This window comes from Equus przewalskii, chromosome 7, assembly GCF_037783145.1.
Source record: "Equus przewalskii isolate Varuska chromosome 7, EquPr2, whole genome shotgun sequence".
NCBI lineage: Eukaryota > Metazoa > Chordata > Mammalia > Perissodactyla > Equidae > Equus > Equus przewalskii.
In genome coordinates, this window is record NC_091837.1 from 90,953,713 (window position 1) to 90,966,580 (window position 12,868).

The window sequence follows — 12,868 nt, forward strand, 5'->3', positions numbered from 1 at the left end:
CCATATCCAATCTATAAATGAAAATTTGGGTGAGTTTATTCTGAGCTTAAATCTGAGGATTATAACCCGGGAGAGTCTTTCCACAAAGGAACAGAGCACTCCAAAGAAGTCGGGGTATAAGGGTGGTTATATACCCTCAAAGAGGATGTTTCACATAGGATTGAAATGTCCCTTTTACAATAGTCGCGAGACTGCTCTGTCGGCACAGCGATTGATGGAAATAGCAGGTAGGTCTGCTGTCTCGGTGAACACAGCAGGGTGGCAGTCTGTTGTCTCCAGCTGGGTGGTCACAGGTGAGCTGGGAGGTGAGTGCAGCAATCAATTAATAGCCTAAGGAAAAATGCTTATCCCTAAGGAAATGCTAATGTGGGGGAAAGTTGCACCTTTATCTCAAGGGCCTTTGTTCTGGCCATAGGAAATGTCTAAGTAGATATGCAATGCGTGCTCAATAGCCACAGTCAGGCCCTTTTGAAAAAAAGAATCAGGCCGAATTAGTTTTATACCAAATGGCTTCCTCATATACTCCAATATATCCTAATGCTTGCCATTTTTATTTGTCATTTCCCCCTTTTGATCTCTAATCTTTCGATAGAAAGCATTGATGATCAAAATATTGTCCCTCGGCGCCAGGGTGGTTGCTGCCTGCCCTGGGTCCATCATGTCCCTCGGTGCTAGGCTTTTATCTTATTTATTTGCCTAGTCGTCCACGTTGGGGGGAAATAGTGGACAAGCATGGAAGTATATTTATTAACAGAGGAAGCATTTCATATGTTATGTAATTAATTTAGATTGTTGCACAAACATTGTATATGCGCTTTTCTATGACACCTTGCATTTACATTGTATATGATTATAGAACAAGTACAGTAACGATAATAACAGCATTTTTAAAGGATTAGTCTGAAATGCATTCTTAGTCATAGTCTCTAGCAGAAAAGGAAATTTGTCCAGGGTTATAAGACAGATCAACCATCTAAAGCCGTCGAGCAATCATTACTTTAGTTTGTATGCTACTCTTACAACACTGAGAAAAGAAAACAACAATTAGTTTGAATATTATGACCAGTACAAGGATTCCAAGAAGTAGTAGAAATAAGAATTCCAATCTGGATTGGAAAAGGGAACTGATACCGGAAGGGAGCTAACCAAACAACTCAAGACTGGGTGTCGGATCACATAAGGCATCCACTTGCTTCTTCAGAGATGACACATTGGAAGATTCATGACGTATAAAAGCACAGCATTCAGTCTGAATGATTGTCTATGTACCACCTTGGGATGCAGTAAGAATATCTAAAGCCATTCTGTTTTGAATGACAGCCCTTCTCATTAAAGGCATTTCAGTATTTAATGAGACTATTCCTGCTTGACTATTGTTAAGGGCTTCTTGAGTAAATTTAGTCAGATCTTCCATATGTAATAATGACATCTTTTAGGTCCAAAGGAGCAAATATGGCTGCAAATATAGCCATACCAGTGGAGCACTGACAAGCCCATCCGGCCTTAAAGAGAGGGAGATTGGCGACAGGTTTTAACTCAGCCTGACTCCTTCCCTGCTTTTAAAGGAAACTCGGGGTGCAATGTTTTAGCCATCCAGGCAGTAGCCAAGGCCAAAGATTTGTTCCACATAACCATTGAGTTCCATTAGGAGTCACTCGATAAATTCCTGGCCTTCAAGACCAGTCTGTTCCAAATTAATCACTTTAAGTATGATAGGATTCCAAACAATTATAAAATAGGTATACAGTTTAAGCATAACAAAGGTTTAAATGAGGAGATATAAGGTTGGGAATACAGGCCTGGTCCGGAGTCTTGGGACAGCTGTCTACAACAGATGTCGTCTTCTTCTCCTCCTGGTTTGGTCCTTTTCGACAGGGCTGCAAACAGTCTTATTTGATGTCTCTTTCAATACATAAATTCTTCAGGTTACAGTCCATGATCCTTAAGTTCTGGGACTTCTCTGTGAAAGAATCAGCTACAAATCTTTCATTTCTTTTAAGCACCACAATAAGACCATGAAAACAATGTAATACATCCCTTAAGCAAAGCTGGTTCATATATTTCTTCATTTAATTGCATAGGCTGTTGTATTATTTAAAAGGAGACAGCCGATGTTTACAAAAAGTATAGATCTAAGATTAAAGAGCACTAGCAGAAGAGCTTTTGGCCGTGAGAGAGTAAATGTTTCTGAAAGCTTGCCAATTAACTATTGGTTGTGCCATTAGTTCCTTTTACCAATACTGAGGATTGAGGATGGTGGGCACAGTAGAAATGCTGCAATATTGGCCAAACATTACAAATAGATTTGAGTTCCCCCAGTCACTGTGTAACTCAGGAGGAATTCCTCAAACAGGAATTTATTCTTTTCGATAATAATTTACCTAAAGCCATCGCTCTTCTGCAAGGAAAGGCCTCAAAACAATGTGAGAACATACAGATCATTACAAGATATGTTTATCCTTGAGATGGTGGCATTTGGACAAAGTCCAATTGTCATACCTCAAAGGGTCCCTTAGGAAGGGAAAGTGGCCTTGTGAGTGGGTTTCTTATTGGGCCCGAACCACATCTGCGAGGGGGTGTCAAAAATTCCCCCTTTTGACTGCCACATCTGTTTCTCTTGTTCTGTGGTAATTTCTTGAGCCTGTAGAAGGAAATCTTTTACTGGGTTAGCAGAGTTAACAGAAAGTAGCAGGCATTCTTGAGGCTAGACAGTGTAACATCCTCACCTACACTTAAGTAAGACTCATTTGTAAACCAAATTAAACAATAGAATGCAGTCGTGGTCTTCTCTCCCTTGTGATGTTGGAAGGTAACAAGGTTAATGGTTGGAGCAAATTATAAATTAGTTCCTGCATCCAGGGGCAGGCAGTCAAGAAGACTTCTAGATGTCAGAGTCAAAGCATCTTTTTGCAGCTTGAAATGTCTGATGATGTCATCGGGCACTCAGGTATCTTTTGAGTGGCTTACAGCTTACACAGCAACAGATAGGAATCTCTCTTAAGTTTCTATCAAGTTGTTCAGCTTCAGTTTGCAAGGTTTCAGGAAAAAGAGCATGATCAATTCTCAATGATTCCAAATGAAAATGAGGGAAAAATTGAAAACATTAGTTTGGAGGTTTGTAACCAGATATTTCAGTAGAAGAATTCAGGATGCAGTTCACTTCACAGGTAGAAAAAGCCTCAAAGACAATTAACAGAACTAGGATCTAATATCCACAAATGCGTATTATAATTTTTCACTGAAACAATTCTTCTCTCTAAAATCACCCTCATTTTTACCAAAGATAGTCAAGTTAAGACTAATTGGTTTGCCAAAATAAGTTTAGTTTCAAGAAACTTGGCCCAATTATTTACATAAGTGCAGCAAGAATAGCAATTGATCATATAGGTTCTTAAATCTGCTTTGCTGGAATTTTTCATGAGGAATCTCAGATTGAACTTTAAAGACTTCTTGAGGCCAGAAAAGTCAAGCCAAGGATTTGTGCCATGAGGCCTTGCCTGCAATACCTTAGATTTGGGTGACTTCTCTCCTTTCTTGAGATTCCCCAGAATATTTCGAGGTTCATTGCACCTGCCAGATAAGCAAGCTTCCTTACTTACCAGGTAAGATTGCTGGAATCTCTCTCTGTAAAGCAAGGTACCAGGCCCATATTTCCAAGTGGCTTTATTTCCAGAAAGTCAACCTTATTCCTCAAAGGCAGTATTGTCATATCTGAGTCTGTGTCTTTCTCTCAAACATGACATTCCAGTCAAAGTTTTGGTAAGATAACAAATGTGTACTGTTACAAGGAGAACAGATTCTTATTGAACTTATGCAAATAACTATATTGCCAAGAAATAGCCATACTCACAAAGAGTTTCCAAATTCTGGAGGGATCAGGTAGGGAGAAAAAGACAAATGTTTCAGTTTTGCTCACAAAGGTATAATTTCACTGATTGCTATAAGACATGGTTAGCATAAGAGAAAAGATTTCCTTAAATCTGAGAAAACAAAACAACACATCAAAAACAATATTTCAAACAAAAGTCGTAAAAATTATAATCATCCTCAGTTCATTCAGTCCTGTATAACCGGTTCTTGATCTTAATCTCTGTTAGCAGTTTTGTTTTTTTTTTAACATTAAAACTCATTTACTTAATTGGATTTACTTTAATCTCAGTCTACTTGACCAGGCATAAAACTCCTTTCAGAATTTCTCCTTCACAAACCTTCTACAACTTTCTTTTTGCCTTCAGAATTTGTCCCATGCTTTCTTTCTTCTCTTCTAGTACATTAGGACAAATTTATCTTTCTTAACCAACCAAACAAAAATATTTCCATTCTTTATACCCTTTTTACTGAAAACTTACATTTTAACTTTCCTTGAATGCAGAGCTGTTTTCCTTATTAATTTCCAATGGCTTTAATTACATATGTTAATTAGAACTTTTAACCATTAACAGACCCTAGTAAACACTAAAAGGTAAGCAATTACAAATTGTCTTTTATATCAGCATTCTAAACACTTCATAATTTCTAGGAACACATCACTTTACAGTAAAAGACCCATAGACTTTAGCATCTCTGCAATAAAAACCAAAAGCAGATAAACTTAGATGTTTAGCAACGTTTGTTCTATCCAATCCAAAAATTACCCAGATACTCAGATTTTTATCATTTAACTTGACTTGGCAAAACCAAAAAGAATTTCAAAGGTGTTTTCTTTTCCAAGTATACAGACCATAAAACAGTTATTGTACCCACTTTTATCTATTTAAACCGTTTGTTTCCAACACTTATGTTCAGATTACCTATGAAAACCTCATGAGACATGAGACAAAACTGGTCCTCATTTAAAGCTATTATTTTGCTGACGAATTTCTAACAGACAACATGAACTTATTTGACTAGTAAACCCAGGCTGCATGCCTGCATCGTTATGCAAATACCGACAACTCTGACAACAAGACTATTTTCAATCAAACCAACAAACTTAAACAAGCTTTCATTTACCAAAGGTTAATTCACAAGACGTTAACCTTGAAAGATACTGGGTTAATTTCTACTACATTTAGAATTTATGTAAGCACTTACTTTATGCCAAAACTCTTGATTTCTCAGAAACTGGGTTTTAACTCAAATTACATTCCAGGTTGATCTACCTGTCCAACTGCATCACAAAGGCACAGACAAACCCAAGTTTTCCATTTACAGGAGGTCCAGGTTCTGGTCAGGTCCAGCCTGAACTTAACCTCGACTTGGTGACAACAGAAGAGATGATGAGCAAAACAGACAAAGAAAAGAAGAGATGAGATCAAACCTCGCCCTCATGGCCTCTTCCAGAGGGTTATCAAGATAAGAGTCACACAACAGTTCCCATGCTGGGCACACAACCCCAGCAGGACAGTTCACAGAATAAATCACAGGTCTCCTACCCTTATAGCTGACTCAGTAGGTGACTAAAATACTCAATGAGTCAACTGTCAAGAGAGGGCACCCCACTTAGGGTTGCTGGGGTGATCAGGCCCAGAAACCCAAAGTTGGGGCTCCCAGGGGTGGAGCCTTTTACTCCTTAAAGATTTGTTTCCCGGTTGCAAAGCTAAAAAGGAGACGAAAATGGCCATTGTAACTCTAAGAGAGATGAAGACATTTGGGTTAGTTCTATTCAGAAAAACTTTTTGTAAGCGCTTACTTTAATAGAAGGAATAGAGCTCTTTAGAAAAGAAGGAGATGGGCTCTGAGATTCCAAAGGCAGCTGCAGAGGAGATGGAAGGGATAAACGGGGTGGGACAGTTTGTGGCTTCTTATCCTTTTTAAATTCAGATACAGTCTCTGCCAATTTACGGTTAGTCTCCTGTAAAGAATTCACTTTATCATTATTACGTTTTGAAGCCTCTAAATGCCAATCATAATAAGCTTCACATTCTTTTGCTTTAGTTTTAGAGCCGGCTCTTTCTACTTGTGCGCACAAATACAGTAGCTTTGAGATATCGAACGTTCCCCACTTTGGCCACTTAAGTCATTCTTAGTTAATCCTTCCCATTTTGTTAGATACTTGCAAGCATTGTTTCCATACAGCAAACCAGCTGGAGTTCCATTGGGAGGTCGTCCATCCGGGAGCTGGCCGGCTTTAAAAAGCACGGTTTTCCCATTTTCTTTTTGCTTGTCTGTTTTTTTTTTTTGATAAAGTCTGAACAACTTCTAAGGACAGTGTAGTGGGTCAGAAGTGTGCTGCTTGTGAGTGTTACTCCCCATAGAAAGGTCGTAAACACTCTCTTACGTGCCTCGGTTTTTCCCTCCGGCCGCCTAATACTGCCGTGGGAGCTCGGAGCGCAGGTGACCAGCCCTTATGTGCGCGTCCCCGGACAAGCCTGTAATTAATTACTGTGAATGAGAGTGGAGTTCCCTATGGGACCGCTGCACGTCCGAGGATTGATCCTCTGACACTCCCGCTGAGGTCCTTAGTCACCTAAGGGCGCCTTTTGGTAAAGGCCGGGAGGAGCAAGTGTCCCTTTTCTTCGGAGCTGAAGACATTCAGTCTCTCATTTCTCTATCAAGCAGTTTGTTCAGACTTTATAAATACAATTCTTTCCAATTCAAAGCCAAATTAAAAGGACAACCAACCCAGCTCACTCCAAGCTCCTCTAAGCCCCTGAGGCTTAGGAATTCTCTCTAGGTTTTTCTCCACCTAGGAACTGTACCGGTACCCCTCAAAACCTCTAGTCTTAAGACCTTACCCAGCTCATATAAACTCTTGGACCATCGACTTAAAATAAGGAGGTCCGGGTTTCAGGAGAACTCACCAAGGTCACCTGAAGAATGCAGTGATCCGGGGGGGGCTCAATGGGCCCTTATTGGTACCGAATGCCGGTTCAGTGTAGATTCCAGGTGGCCTCCGGTGGGTGTCTCTGAAATCCTGCCGCGACTACGCCAAGATCTGTCGACGAAAATAATCCATATCCAATCTATAAATGAAAATTTGGGTGAGTTTATTCTGAGCTTAAATCTGAGGATTATAACCCGGGAGAGTCTTTCCACAAAGGAACAGAGCACTCCAAAGAAGTCGGGGTATAAGGGTGGTTATATACCCTCAAAGAGGATGTTTCACATAGGATTGAAATGTCCCTTTTACAATAGTCGCGAGACTGCTCTGTCGGCACAGCGATTGATGGAAATAGCAGGTAGGTCTGCTGTCTCTGTGAACACAGCAGGGTGGCAGTCTGTTGTCTCCAGCTGGGTGGTCACAGGTGAGCTGGGAGGTGAGTGCAGCAATCAATTCCTAGCCTAAGGAAAAATGCTTATCCCTAAGGAAATGCTAATGTGGGGGAAAGTTGCACCTTTATCTCAAGGGCCTTTGTTCTGGCCATAGGAAATGTCTAAGTAGATATGCAATGCGTGCTCAATAGCCACAGTCAGGCCCTTTTGAAAAAAAGAATCAGGCCGAATTAGTTTTATACCAAATGGCTTCCTCATATACTCCAATATATCCTAATGCTTGCCATTTTTATTTGTCAAGGAAGATAGTTTATAGAGTTCTTAATTTCAGTCACAAAAGGTAAATCTAAGCCTTCAGATTCTGTCTTTCTGGGTTTTGTCACCAGGTGAGCAGATACCCTAAACCTCAGGTCTCTGGGGCCTTGGTGGAGGAAAACAAAGAAGAAATGTGAAGCCATTGTGGCCTTTTCAGTAGGTCTCAAACCTGCATCTTAGGTGGAAGTTGGGTAAGGATTTGGTGGGGTAAACCCATGGGAAGAATCAGCATGAACTGACTTTAAGCTTGAAAATCTGAGCATTTGGGATATCTTAATGAGAACAATACTAATAGAGGCACAATTTCCTTCTCAGACTCTGGGGACCCGGCACACACTGAGGCGTGGAGTAGGGTCATACCCACGGCACTGTTTCTTCTGGAGAGCAGCACCCACCTGCCCACTCCATGTGGGAACCAGTCCATTCAGAAAAAGGACCACGTTTCCAAGCCCTCTTAGAGTCTCTTACATCCATGATGAGGCTTCTTTTCGTAATAATAAGAAGGTTGGGCAGTTTTTCTTCATCTTTTTGGTAACTTTTAAGTCACCACGTGCTGAGATTGCTACTGCTGAATCAAAAAACTAGGAAAATGCTCCCCAAATTTAGAAATCTACCCCTCAATCTTGCACCTAATAGAATGTAGTAGAGTTTGGCTGGAAGGAAATTCCTGGGATAGGACCTCAAGTTTTCCTAGGAATTCGTGTGGGACAGCTTTGCCTGTCTTTGCACAGGTCTGCACTGGGTCACCCTGCAGATCTGCTCACACAGGCTCACAGCTCTGATGCGCAGCCCCATGACACGTCAAGGCCCTGCATGCATGTGGCCTCCACAGCTGCGCCACAGGGTGGGCAGGAGGGCAGCCAAAGGCCTCTCTGCATGTGCACAGCGCCAGGTGTGGGTGGGGGCAGGGAGGACCCCCACTGCTGAACCTGAGCCTGCCTGCCACATCTGCACGGAGCGCCCTTGAGTGACAGGTGTACACGGATGCCACATCGCTGCCAATATATTATGAGACCATGGTAACAATCGCGCATCTCCAGGGAGCATGCTGCTTCGTTCTTCACTTTCAGACATGAAAGAAATCATTTCAGGTGCCAGAAAAGGATCTCTGATAAAAGAAAACATTTCAGCTTTCATCGCACTTGAGTTTGCCCCAAAGCAATGGCTTTGATAGGATTTTTTTTCCAGTCTCTTTCTTTATGTTTACAGTTAATCCATGATTATCTACAGTCTTCTGGCCTATAGGGTTCTAGTAGAAAAGAATCGGTTTCTTTCTTTAAAAGAACATTCTTTTTAAAAACTTATTTGAATGTTATGTATAGTAACATTTACATAGTGCTTGACCGTTTGCAAACAACTTTCACACACAGAACCTGGTTTTAGTTCACTTAATCCTCACAAGAAACATGCGAGGTAAGAATTACAAGATTATCTCTGTTCGGTAATGAATAATATTATGTTTCATTCAAAGGGATCGAAAAACGTGGAATTACCCCCTGAAAATTTCTTGACATCCTTTTGATGAAATTCTCCCGCCATCAACCCATCAATGGAAAACTGTCAAGAAACGGTGGAATTGTTCGAAACAAGCCAGACATCTGAGGCTGTTTCCTGCTTTTCCTAAAGTGCTGTCCTCAGTTACACGTGACAAGGATGGTGGTAGGAAGTGGAACTCAGGAGCTCTGCTCTGTTTTCCTCCTCAAAGTCTTATTAATTCATTGGAATTTGCTTTGTGTTTAAGAACCCATGACAAATAGAGAGCAAATTTACCCAAATGAAGCGTCAGCTTTGTGTCCCAATTCCTCATTCTACAGGGTTTGAAATTTGGAGTGTAGCAGTGCTAAATCTACGTATTCCTATTTCTATATATAGATTGCTGCAGTGTATCCTCATTAGATCCTTGATCTTAGTTAATTACAATTAAAAGCCTCAAACTGTGGTAGCAAGAAAGAAACCCACAGTCCTCGCCCAGGATTGCCTTGGATTCAGGAGCCTTTGGGATCAGGAACACGATGCTCCCTGGCTTCCCCGGAGCACGGCAGTGGGTGGCTCCCAGTCCCATCTGTTTCATGATCTCAAGGCCTGTGATAACACCAACCCCGGCTCCAGTCAGTACCCATTGCGATCACAGGAGCCCACGGGCCAGGAGAGGAGGGAGGACGCATTCCACTGCATCCACTGTGGACGGACTGCAAGGCCTTCCCCGGAAGAGGCAACTAGAAGTGAAGTTAATTCAGAGACAAGTTAACCAGGTGCTCAGAAAACTGTCATGACTGCTTCTGAACAGTGGAAAGGAGAGAAGGGAAGTGCTTATATTTGGGAAAATCAGGATAAAGTCCCACATTAACCGATCCCTAACCTCTTTGTCTCTGACCTTTATTATTCTCAACTGTAAAATGAGCGATGTAACCAGTTCAAAATTGTATGATCTTTACTTCCACTACTGTTGGATCGATGGTGAGTTGGGGAGAAGTGTCTGAGGAGTGTGGGCAGCTCTGACTCCGGTCCCTCCTTCCTCGCTCCCTGCGTTCAGTCATTCACTCATAAACACGGAGCTCTGCTCTCCACAGGCATTAGAAGCTGAGTGCTCAAATATGACAAGGTGTCTGGGTGCTCCTCGCAAGGCATATAATGATTCATTTAATTAAGTGACCCCAGAGGAATTAATTTTCCTCTGAAGTTCAGCGGGCTCTTGAGAGGATGTTTTATTATCCCCACTCCCCATGGCATGGGCCCAGCCCCTTCACTGCAGGCCAGGCTTGCAAAGCAGAGCAGTTGAGCTTTGAAGGGCAGGAAGGATGATGTTCTGGGAGGAGTTAGGACACATGGCTTGACCCTCTGTTCCCCCCAGGACCAAGCCCTGGTGGGGTCAGGTGGGAGGCACTGTTCCTGCTCGTGAGGAAGCCCCACGGGATGACAGGGAGCTCCTCTGTTGTGCAGTATTTTGTCAAGCACGTTTTCGTCCACTTATCCCAAGATCAATTCCAATTAAACCTGACTGTTCAACACTTCCAGCGGTTCTAATGAGCAGGTAGAGCCGGGGTGCTGACACCACGTGGAAGACAAGACGAGGCCAGTGTTGGGGACGAGGTTGGACTCCCATCAGGAGGTGACCCAGCAGTTCAGCTCCCAGAGCTGTCCTCTCGCTGGAGTCCAGAGGACGGGCCCACGCTTCCTGTCCCGGGTCATCCTGACCTTCTCCTTCCTGGGTCTCTCTCCAGCTTATCAAGGCGAGAACACCGGTGTCCTATTCCCTTCGTGCCTCTCTGCCTCGCCTGTGACCCTCACTGCCCTTCCTCCTCCCATCCACCTGCCTTCCTGTATCTCCCTGGGACTCCCACGATGATCTTTTCTTCTAATTTTCAGCCGATTTTCATTTAATCTTATAATTATTCGGGGGGGAGAAGGACTTAGGAAATTAAAAATAACACAATTAATAATGTTTAAAAATCTGCTTTGCCTGGAAAACATTGTGGAACAGAGTCGGTCTGAGATGGTGATGAAGAGCGGTCTGCTTAGGAACAACCAGCTCCAGTACCTCCTGTGTGACCCTGGACAAGAGCGATCTCTCTGTGTCTCAGTTTCTCCATTTGCCAACTGGGGCAACAGTAGTGCCCGCCTTGGAGGGCCAATGGACTGAGAACCAGACGCCCGCGGGCACTGACGCCAGGCCAGGGGTGCGGGAGTGCTTGGGAGACCTGCGCTCCGGGCAATTAGAGTGTTGGCTCTTCTGCTTGCGTCGTGCTCAGGGAAAATTGATCAGTCATTGATACCACCTGAGGGGAAACCACCAGCAGGATGGACCAAGCTCAGGCCAAGACTAGGCCAAGAGCCTGCCTGTGATCTACAGCTAGAGTCTCCATCGATAGATGCCATCCACTGTGTTGAGCAGATTGAGTGTATTGATGTAAAAGAATTATAGTCTTATGTATATATACAGGAGAAACACTCATAATTCCTAAATGATATACCCTTCATATTTTCAGATTTTTGCGACTTTACGTCATTCTCCCCCCGGGTTGATTAAAATGGCCAAAATCCAGTTTGCACACCCTGCTGCTTTTATTTAATTAAAAGGCAAAGAAAGCATAAAGTGAAAGTGATCCTTTCTTTCTTTTCTCTCCTTGCTTACTCCTGCTGGAAACTTCCTCTCGCCAAGATCCACTTGGGAAATTTCCATTCCAGGAATTTTTTATGAAGTTGCAAGAGACAAATTAGGTGATTTGAATAAGTTAACATTGTGTCTGCTGCTTTGAAGATCACAATACACAGCATAAGTAATACATGCTATTTTCCTTGTGGGGGATGCAAAACTTCATTAGCTGAGATTTTATAAAACATTTACAGATCCTTAATCAAGAGGCCGCTGGAGAAGGACAGGCAGTGTGGTGAGGAATGCTTGGCTGACAACAGACACAGATATTTAAACTCTAAGTTAGTTTGTGTAGTGACACCAGACCTCATAATGCAAAAATGGCAGCAGAGCCCTGCCTTAGAAAAGTGAGTGGCATTCCTAGGGTACAGGCAGCAAACATAGACTTATTACTCCAGAGTAGTTTAGTTAGATGCAAATAGGATACGCTGAACTGATTATCAAGATTGAAAGCACTGTACATTCATCCATGTTGCAAATTTAGCCATCTTCACTGTTGCCAACAACTGATGAGCTTTCTTCTTTCCAAGAACAAGAAGGCATTAATTCTTGGGGGCTGGTCCCGTGGCCGAGTGGTTAAGTTTGCACACTGCTTTGGCGGCTCGGAGTTCAATGGCTCAGATCCTGGGTGCAGACCTACACACCGCTCATCAAGCCATGCTGTGGCAGCATCCCACATAGAAGAGCTAGAATGACTCACAACTAGCGTATACAATTATGCACTATGGCTTTGGGGAGAAAAAAAAAGAGGAAGATTGGCAGCAGATGTTAGCTTAGGACCAATCTTTCTCACCAAAAAGCATACCTTTAACAACAACAACAAAAAGAACGGAAAGATGTCCATTTGTCACTGATAGATAACTCCAAAAAGTTTCTGCTGGTGCATTCACAAAAAAGAAAAAGAAAAAAGAAGAAGGCATCAGTTCAGCACTTGGCAAATAGGCTTTTCCTCCATTCGTGCCTCCCTCCTGGTTCACACTGACTCTTTCGGGGAGACTGGAGCTTCACCTTGTTTAGAGGGGAGACTATTTCAGGAGAACACATTTCGCTCCAGGTGTATTAAAGGAAGAAGATTTTCTCCCACATTAGGATTGCTTAAAACCTCTAACCTGGCAGGTAACCTCTTTCTATCCAGTGTCCCCACCATGGTCAGCAGCTCAGGAGTGGACTAGTGGCTGAAGACCCACAGGCCCGTGGAGCTGGCCG

The 12,868-nt window shown here is 42.7% G+C and overlaps 1 long non-coding RNA gene across 1 annotated transcript; it reads left to right on the forward strand.

The window, feature by feature from the left end:
• Window positions 1-6: 6 nt before the first annotated feature.
• On the forward strand, window positions 7-11,602 carry LOC139084883 (uncharacterized). Its single transcript, XR_011542823.1, has 2 exons — window positions 7-7,700; window positions 7,825-11,602. It is a non-coding gene; the product is annotated as an uncharacterized lncRNA (long non-coding RNA).
• Window positions 11,603-12,868: the final 1,266 nt, after the last annotated feature.